Raw genomic sequence first — 9,895 nt, 5'->3', positions numbered from 1 at the left:
ATTCAAACACATCTTAAAAAGACTGTTTTCAAACTATTCCATTGTTCTTAGGAAAATCTACGAGTAATTCGCATGTAACTTGTGCGTCAGTAGATCTTTACTTGAGAATCCAGATATATCTGCATTAATGTTTTAAACTGTGCTTTAGAACTATTGTCAGGGAAATAAACTCCGTGTATTTTTAAACCGGTTGAATCCTTGTTTGTTTTACCACTCTCGACTATCGAACACGCATGGATGGAAAGAACTGAAAAACGGACGATTTTCTTTCCTTCAGATGGCACACCGTTTTCTTGTGGTTAGAGATAGCTTAGTGGAATAGTCAATGGCATACACTTCCAGAGACTCCAGGATTAAATCTGGCAATATCCATATTGTTTTTGCGTGTATTTTGTTCTTCATGTGACATGTATTTTGCTGTGTCAAACACTTCTCTTCTCATCACATGTACATTTTTCTTTTTTACGTTTTTTCATCATTATTTCCACATTGAAGTGTTACAAGGAGCTTTGTTGAAACATATTTCAATATACATCCAGTCCGCCACCAGATGCTGCTGTTCTGTGTGGTTTCGAAGCCCTGAATGGGTGGTTCATTTATCCGGCACAATAACATAAAACCCAATGAGGCTTCATGGGGCTTCTATTCCCATCCCTACCAGAACCTTTTTCTTTGCATCACGGACCTGGAAGAATGGTTAAGGTTAGATGTAAGTTTGCTGTGAGCCCTAACCGAACTGCTGAGATTGTGATGTGAAAATGTGTCTCTCCTATATGTGTGTATGAAGACAAAAAACTTAGCATTTCTGCTGTTCTTGAGGTCCAACTGTGTTCTGACAAAAAAGCCCTAGAGAGCAACAAAGACTAGAACTGTGACCACCATCACTTCTCAGCTGTGATCGTATAGTGGTTAGTACTCTGCGTTGTGGCCGCAGCAACCCCGGTTCGAATCCGGGTCACAGCAGGATGTTCAGAAATTCAGAATAATCCCTTTCTGTAAACTTACAAGATTTTATCATGAACCCCTTCAAAGCTGTAAAACTTTACATCTTCTTGGAGCAAAAACACATCCAAGATGCCAGAACTTGGCTGTCTAGACTCCACATGCCCAACAGCTTCAGTCTGTTGGACAACACTTCCGCAACTTCAAAATGCTTTGGAACTTCAATTAAACTGTGATTATTTGGGGTTCATTCATGTACACTAAACAACGAGATTTTCAATGTCTATTACGTCACGCCTGTCCAAGGGCGGAGTGAGTTATTACTTGTCCCTGACGGCCCACGATGCTGCTGGAGTTGGACGGAAAGGCCATTGTGAGCCCTAACCCAACTGAAAAAAATATAGTCTTTGGAATATTTGTTTTGAAATATGCTTTGGTTTATTTGTGAACAAATCCCACATAGACCAAAAGTTGGGCCTTATCTGCGACATCTGTGGACTCATCAATTTCTAATAAGATGCTTTCTACTCTCTGCAAAGCATCCTCAAGCTGTGACAACACATCAACTGCTAATATTTTTGATCTTCTGATAGTGGAGGTGGCTGACTTTGGGATTGGCTTAATTTTGTTAGTGAGTTCATATTTTTGTGTCTGCCTTCCAGGAAAATCTCTGCAGCAGCACTCAAGCACTCTTTTCTAAACGTCACATCACTGAAAGATTTTCTACATTGCCCTAAAATCCATCTAATCCGCAGTGCACACTCATGCACCCGTTGCTGCGCAGGAAAAGAGTGAAGAGTCAGGTTGATCTCTCGTATTGGACTCTTAGTTGGTTTTATTTTCTGCTCTCTCACCTCAGACTTTTGACATTTTATTTATTGGTCATCTGCCTTTGAGAAAAATCCAAAAAAAGAGAAACAAACATAAAATATATTTTTTTATTGTACAACTCTGAGGCTCCAGCTTGTCAAGATCTCCAAGATCCTTCTCACTTGATGTTCCCAATTCCCTGTAGGATAAAATCAAATATAAACAATTTCAGCAATCCAATCTGTTGAATTACCTTTAAAAAAAGTTTTATAATTGATAAAAACTGGCAAGGAAAAATATATTTGGAAAACCTCACATAGTTGAAAGAACAAGTTATAACAACGTTATATTCTGTAATTGTGCAGAAATTTTCTCATCCAAAACAAATTTACTCCACACTTGGGTTCATGTTAAAAGCTATTTCTTTGGTTATGAATTCAGGGAGGATTGAGAAAACAACAACCAAATCTGCAGGTGATACACTGAGGAAGATTATCACGGAGAATAGATGTAACTATCATCCGGATGATTGAATGATGGATGAAACTGGCCACTTCTGGAAGACGATAGCACTGGAAGTGGCGAATTGCCCGTCGCTCAAATTGCGATGTGGGACCTCTCATGCTCCTTGTTTTAAGGCACAGAATAGAACTCCTAATGTGTGTTATAAAGTACGATACGGTTCAATCTATTGCTTTGAGAGAAAAAACCTTTATGTTGAGAAATCTTCCAATGCTCTTCAATGAATGTTTCAGAAAGCCTCAGAAATGTTCAGGAGGATTTTTGATGAGAAAGGATCAATGACGGACATTCTTCAACTGTGGCAGAGGTTTAGGTGGGTTGTGGTTCTCATTCTTTGAAGATCCTGCATTGAAGACGGGGGAAATTCGGAAAACAGTACTGTGATTCAGTGATGACATCATTCAGTGATGACATCATTCAATGACTACATCATCAAAGGATGATATAATATGATGTCATCCTTTGATAATATTACATCATATCATCAAATGATGACATGCAATGATGTCATTTTACATCATGGCATGATGGGATTTAAATGCATAAATACTCCCCAGAGATTAGTATTCCTTCAACTCAAGAAGACACAAAGAAAACAAATCAGCTATCAAGAATGAGAAAAATGAGGCAACAGGAAGAAAAAGTTAAAAAACTCTGGTCCGATATTGTTGAAAATGAGAGTGACATCGTCCTGGACGACGACTTTTATAACATGATTGTCTTCCCCGAGGAAAGTTCCAGAGAGGAGACCAGTCAGGACTCTCTCATCCCCCAACACAATTCATCTCAAATCTCTGATGGTGACAGGCAATGTAGTCAGAGTGACTTTGAAGCTGATCTGGAGGTCAACAATATGATGTCCCCTGACAATAGCTACACCCATGAGCACAGTCTGGACTCTCAAGACAATTCATCTCAAATCTCTGATGGCGACAGGAAATGTAGTCAGAGTGACTTTGAAGGTGATCTGGAGTTTTACTACTCAATGTCCCCTGACAACAGCTACACTGATGAGCAGACCGATGAGCACAGTCTGGACTCTCCCACCCCCAGAGAATATCCATTTGGACCCTCTGATTCAGATAGTGAGGATGACAATTCAAGTGATTCTGATTCAGAAGACTCACTATCAGAGGAGTCTCAAGAAGAAACTGACGTCAACGATCTTAATGGATTGATCTCACAGCGCAATAAGCTAAAAAGCTGTTTAGCTAAGAGGGAAAGGAACATCGCAAAAAAACTGGACCTCCTCAAGAAATATGAGCAGGAGGCACTTAAGGCTGATGAAGACTGGTTGTTTTCTGAAAAAAGTATTGAGCAGGAGCGGCACATTAGACAAGAGAGGCGAAAGGAAATCAGAGAACTTGAGGAGAAGATCCAAAATGTGACAGAATTCCTCAAGGTGGAAAAGAAACCAAGGTACTCAAAGGGTTACACGACAGTTTTAGAAGAGACAGAAATGGTCACAAAACAACTGCTTGAAATCAACAATCTAAATTCACACATGGAAGATCAAATTGGAAAACAAAAGGAGAAAAGAGAAAATCTTGAAATTCAGGTGGTAGAGATGGTCTTTCTGTCCAACTTAGCGACCAATAGAATCAGCAACCAAGCAGAGACAATTGTGTGTGCACCTCAACAGAAGACCTCAATCCAGACGGAATTTGATAGACCTAAAAGTGCCTCTGGATTGAACCAAATAACAGCCTCAGCTTGTTTGGAATCACAAAAAAGTATGTTTACTATTGGAGCTGCACCTAAGAAAACGACCAATAAGAGAGGAAAAAATAAGACCATTAGCCCTAAAGCAAAGCCGGACGCCTCTTCTCAACTGCTAGACACACTGAAAGTGAATCCACCACATCAGTTCAGTTGGGTTCAGTCAGAAGAAGCAGCCGTTAAAGTCAGCAGCCAGGCTAAATCAAGTGGGTGTGCACCTCAGGAAAAGTCTTTTGAACAACAAAGTTCTTTTGCAAAGAAAGTCTCGACATCGGACAAAGTAAAAGCCTCCTTGTTGTTAGAACCTCAGAAGACTATCTTTACCATTGGAGCTGCACCTCAGAAAACCACGAAGAGAAGAAAAACTAAGAGCATTTGCCCTAAAGCAAAGCCGGACGCCTCTTCTCAACTGCTAGACACACTGAAAGTGAATCCACCACATCAGTTCAGTTGGGTTCAGTCAGAAGAAGCAGCCGTTAAAGTCAGCTCCAATGCAAGCAGCAATGCATAGGTGTAAATATTAGATAACATTAGCTAGTAGGAATATAAGTAATTTTGTAATAAAAAGGTGTGACAGGTTTTCTACATGTATTTATATTATTTTATTTAATATTACAAATTGTTAGTGTTTTTACTAAGATAAATATAAGTTGTCATATATTCATTTTAAGATTTATTTTTTATTTGGAAGTAGAGAAACATGTCTGAAGTTGATAAATATTTGTAAGTCTTTGTTTTTATATATTATTCATATATTCATTTAGTTAGTTTATCTATGTTTGACCTGAAGTTTCTCTTGATCTTTGTTTTAAAAAGTATAAATATAACACTAACAAAATTAATTTATATACAAATATGCAAATATGTTAGGATATATTGTCGTAGACAACAAAGATAGAAAGATAGACTCATGAATATATCTACATAAAGAGATTGTTTTAGAGCAAAAAATAGTGATCCATGAAATATCCAAAAATATATAGAGATAAAGTTCTTAAACAAAATATGAAAAGAGATTTATGGACAAACATGCAAATATAAATACAGAGCCCTCAGTAAACCAACTTTAAAGTGCCTTGAATAGCACAAGGGTAATAAGGTAATCACTATATGAAAAATAGTTTTTGTGTTCTTTTGTGCATTAGTGGGTTCTCTCCGGGTGCTCCGGCTTTCCCCAGATTCTAAAAAAGACTTCTAATAGTGAATTAGAGGCTAAGGGCGCCATCTGCCCTCGCTGTCTGCATCTACGCCTTCTCTCTCTGTTCGGCTGTCTGAGCTGCATGTGGCTAAAACTGATAGTAATAATAGTAGAAATAGTAGTTAGTAATAGTAAAAATATAATAAAAACAATAATAAAAAGAATAATAATAATAAAATATTTACAAACCAATTATATAATAAGTAATTGATAACGAATAAATAAAAAAATTCAAAATAAAATATAAAAAAAAAAAGATTAAATATATATATCATATATAAATATATAAATAAATATGTAAATATATAAATAAATACATTCACACATGCACACATGCACACATACAAACATACATACATACATACATACATACATACATACATACATACATACATACATACATACATACATACATACATACATACATACATACATACATACATACATACATACATACATACATACATACATACATACATACATACATACATACATATATAAATAAATCAGTCACCAAGATATTTAGATAATGAACCAAATTAAAGCCGGGCAGTCTTGTGGGTTTTCTCCCAGCATTTCAGTTTCCCCACAGTAATTGTTAGTGATTGGCTAGCGACTGATAAATATCCCCTCCCTGAATCGCCACCTTATCGTGGTGGAGTGGTTTGCGAGCCCGAATGATCCAAGGAGCCAGTACCTGGGTGGTGTTCCACCTCAAACTGGTCCTGGGAGACGGGCCAGACTAAGGGCGATTCAAACAAAAACCTTTTCATTACTAGATCCACCTACTCCCCCCAATAAGAGTTACCAGTGCCCCCACCCTGGAGCCAGACTAGTGAGTTCTTGTCTGGTGGCTTTAAATTGCTCTGAGGCAGTGGCCAGTGGGGCAGTGGCCAGTGGGGCAGTGGCCAGTGGGGCAGTGGATAGCAAGCAAGGCCCCCCAGAGCAAAGGAACTTTTTCTGCACTTCCTCTTGAGGCTTTGGTTGCTTGTTGGTGGTCGATGATGGGGCAGGACGAGCCACAGTGGGACACTGGCTTTATCCCCCTTTGGTTAGACGCTTCACATTGGATCATTCAATCGTCTATCTCCAATGAGTCCCCAATCCCCCCAAAACACAAACAAAGAACTCCTTCCCCGTGTCTTTGTGGCAGAAGAGACATTCCCACTGCAGAGAAACCGGATACAGTCATTCCCTGGGCGCCTCCTTTTTCAATAGAGGTGCATATTTAACTACGTCCTCTCACCAGTCCGGCTGCTAGTGAAGAAATCCTTCTGGATGCTCTCTCCACAGTGGGGTCTGTATTGACGCCTGACTGAAGATCCACAGCAGAGTGGGAAGTTCTCGTGTTCTGCACAGCTTCATCAAGTCTTCAGCACCACAGGAACCTGCAGTGATGAGGCTGTGGTAACTGAAGACGAGCTGCTGCACGAGATAAAATAGGTTGCTGCCAACAGAGAGGCTCTCCAGCTGAGAGACTCCTTCATGATCCACTTTCCTGCAGAGGGAGCAGACCCATGGCACCTCCAGAATGGGGTTTTCTGTCCTCCAAGGACGGACAAACAACGGCTCTTTTGAGAGCCACCCACAAAAACTTTAAGAGTTTGATTCTCTCTTTTTCACAGTTTATATTCCAAATGTTTAAAGTCCTACATTATTTGAAAAGATATTCATTTTCTTCTGTACCGTTTTTCCGTTTCGGGGTCACGGGGCTGCCGGAGCCTATCCTGGCCACTTGTGGAGTGGAGTTGAAAAGGTAAGAGTTTAAAATGGGTTAAATAGTACATATGGACCGGAGCAGAACTGCCCCCTTCATAAAATCACAATGTCATAGGTGCAGGATGCTGCTCAGTAGCATGAAAGCAGTCACCATTGATATGTATTACTGGGTTGACGGTCACGTGACATACTGGCACATGTTTTACAATCAACCGCAAAAATTACGACAGCAAAATTTTATGATCAAGAGGAATTGTCTTGCACAGATTGGTTATCACATTTTAATAGAAAGAAAACAGGCTGGGAAGTGTGAGGTGGATGCTAGCATAATAGTTTGGGTCATTAATGTAGAGTTTTATTAAGAAAGTGACTATTCGCAGATAATTTGTAAATACGAGAGGCCAGTGCTGAACCTAGGGATGGCTCGTTTGACACAACGCTTCGGCGCGCGGTTGACCTTCATGAAACAGAGTGTTTCGGCACAGTGTTTCGGGTCGTGTGTCAACTAGCGCAGATCACGTGGTGGATGAAGAATGACGCGCCAAATGATTCGTTTGGTCGAACCACGCTTCAGATGTCACTTGTGTTTTGAACAGTAGTAGCCCTATCTAGAAATGCGAAATGAATCCTGAACGTTTCCCGACCAGTTCCATTGTTTCCCCTGTATTGGAATCAGCGTCAGTTCACTGCACTATACCATGGCTCGCTCCTATTAAAAACGTTCTGTGGCTCAGGATCATTTCAACTCGGTTTTTCCTAATAAAACACTACATCATGAATGCTGTGTATCAAAAAAAAAACACTGCGATGAATATATGATGGCACACCGTTTTCTTGTGGTTAGAGATAGCTTAGAGGAATAGTCAATGGCATACACTTCCAGAGACTCCAGGATTAAATCTGGCAATATCCATATTGTTTTTGCGTGTATTTTGTTCTTCATGTGACATGTATTTTGCTGTGTCAAACACTTCTCTTCTCATCACATGTACATTTTTCTATTTTACGTTTTTTCATCATTATTTCCACATTGAAGTGTTACAAGGAGCTTTGTTGAAACATATTTCAATATACATCCAGTCCGCCACCAGATGCTGCTGTTCTGTGTGGTTTCGAAGCCCTGAATGGGTGGTTCATTTATCCGGCACAATAACATAAAACCCAATGAGGCTTCATGGGGCTTCTATTCCCATCCCTACCAGAACCTTTTTCTTTGCATCACGGACCTGGAAGAATGGTTAAGGTTAGATGTAAGTTTGCTGTGAGCCCTAACCCAACTGCTGAGATTGTGATGTGAAAATGTGTCTCTCCTATATGTGTGTATGAAGACAAAAAACTTAGCATTTCTGCTGTTCTTGAGGTCCAACTGTGTTCTGACAAAAAAGCCCTAGAGAGCAACAAAGACTAGAACTGTGACCACCATCACTTCTCAGCTGTGATCGTATAGTGGTTAGTACTCTGCGTTGTGGCCGCAGCAACCCCGGTTCAAATCCGGGTCACAGCAGGATGTTCAGAAAATCTGAATGATCCCGTTCTGTAAACTTACAAGATTTTATCATGAACTCCTTCAAAGCTGTAAAACTTTACATCTTCTTGGAGCAAAAACACATCCAAGATGCCAGAACTTGGCTGTCTGGACTCCACATGCCCAACAGCTTCAGTCTGTTGGACAACACTTCCACAACTTCAAAATGCTTTGGAACTTCAATTAAACTGTCATTATTTTGGATTCCTTCATGTACACTAAACAACGAGAATTTCAATGTCTATTACGTCACGCCTGTCCAAGGGCGGAGTGAGTTATTACTTGTCCCTGACGGCCCACGATGCTGCTGGAGTTGGACGGAAAGGCCATTGTGAGTCCTAACCCAACTGAAAAAAAGATAGTCTTAAGAGTATTTGTTGTGAAAGATGTAGGTGAGTCATACAAATTTTCAATGATTTTAATCCCTGCTATCCTGTTGACTGTTCAGGGGCTCTTCATGTGATCAGTGCATGTTCCTTGTGCTGACCGTCCAGGGTTGCGTATTTTTTTTGCTGCAAAGGCATATGTAACTGAAGGTCAAAATTGTGCTATAATTAGAATATGGCTTAGGAGCTCCGTACAACAGCATCATCTGTACATCAACTTACAAGAGAATACTTCACAAAACACTTACCATACGCACAACAATCATAGCTTCTGTTTCAACAAGCCTAAAGGGAACTCTCAAACACACCTGAACTCTCCTTATGAATGCAGCCACTCCTCTCTACGACCATCCATGGGCATGGATAACCCAAAAAGCCACAGTAACCGTACAGACCATCCATGGGCATGGATAACCCAAAAAGCCACAGCAACCGTACAGGTGCACATGGCTTTAGCTTTAAACATCTATGGCCTTTATTCACCAAGTTCCCATCCAAGTGTCACAGCAACACACAATTCTGTGCATTTGAATTGATCTCACTGTCTGATTCTTCTACCGGTGAAAATCTAAATAAATAGTTAGCAGCATATGCTACTTATGCAGTGCTTTACTACCTTCCTAGAAGGCTTGCTTTAAATTCACAGTCCCATTCCCTAATAGACACACACATTCACACATTGCTAAATATTGGCGCCAACCTTAAACGACCAGGACAAAAACAGGATTTAATGTCTTGCCCAAGGACCCTTGGACACATGGGAAGGCATGGTGGAAATGAGCCTGTTGTTTTTGTCTTCATTTTGGTGTCACTTTCAGACCCAGTAAAGACAGCGGCAATGATAGAGTCTTCTTCTTGAAGGTTGGTTTTCTTGTCTCACACATTGGTGTACCAAGATCTCTATGGTGTTTTCTGTATGGTGATTAAAGCCAGTTTCTACCCACATGCCGCTGTTAGGCTGATACTAAGTAAAGAGAGAATGGAACAATGTTTTTGACTAAAAGGGGCAAAAGTATTGTGAATGAAAGACCAGAGTGGTCACCTGCTGTGATTGTGATGTGAAAATGTGTCTCT

The 9,895-nt window shown here is 40.1% G+C and overlaps 2 non-coding genes across 2 annotated transcripts; both read left to right on the top strand.

Moving 5' to 3' along the window:
* Positions 1–891: 891 nt before the first annotated feature.
* On the top strand, positions 892–963 carry trnah-gug (transfer RNA histidin (anticodon GUG)). The gene has a single exon. It is a non-coding gene; the product is annotated as a tRNA-His (tRNA).
* Positions 964–8,342: 7,379 nt separating this feature from the next.
* Positions 8,343–8,414, top strand: trnah-gug (transfer RNA histidin (anticodon GUG)). The gene has a single exon. It is a non-coding gene; the product is annotated as a tRNA-His (tRNA).
* The last annotated feature ends 1,481 nt before the right edge of the window (positions 8,415–9,895 follow it).

The sequence above is a fragment of the Oryzias latipes genome, chromosome 2 (assembly GCF_053564925.1).
Source record: "Oryzias latipes strain Hd-rR chromosome 2, Olatipes_Hd-rR_3.1".
Classification (NCBI taxonomy): Eukaryota; Metazoa; Chordata; class Actinopteri; order Beloniformes; family Adrianichthyidae; genus Oryzias; species Oryzias latipes.
Note: the sequence above shows the minus strand (reverse complement) of the source record. Positions and strands in the feature narration are given on the sequence as shown.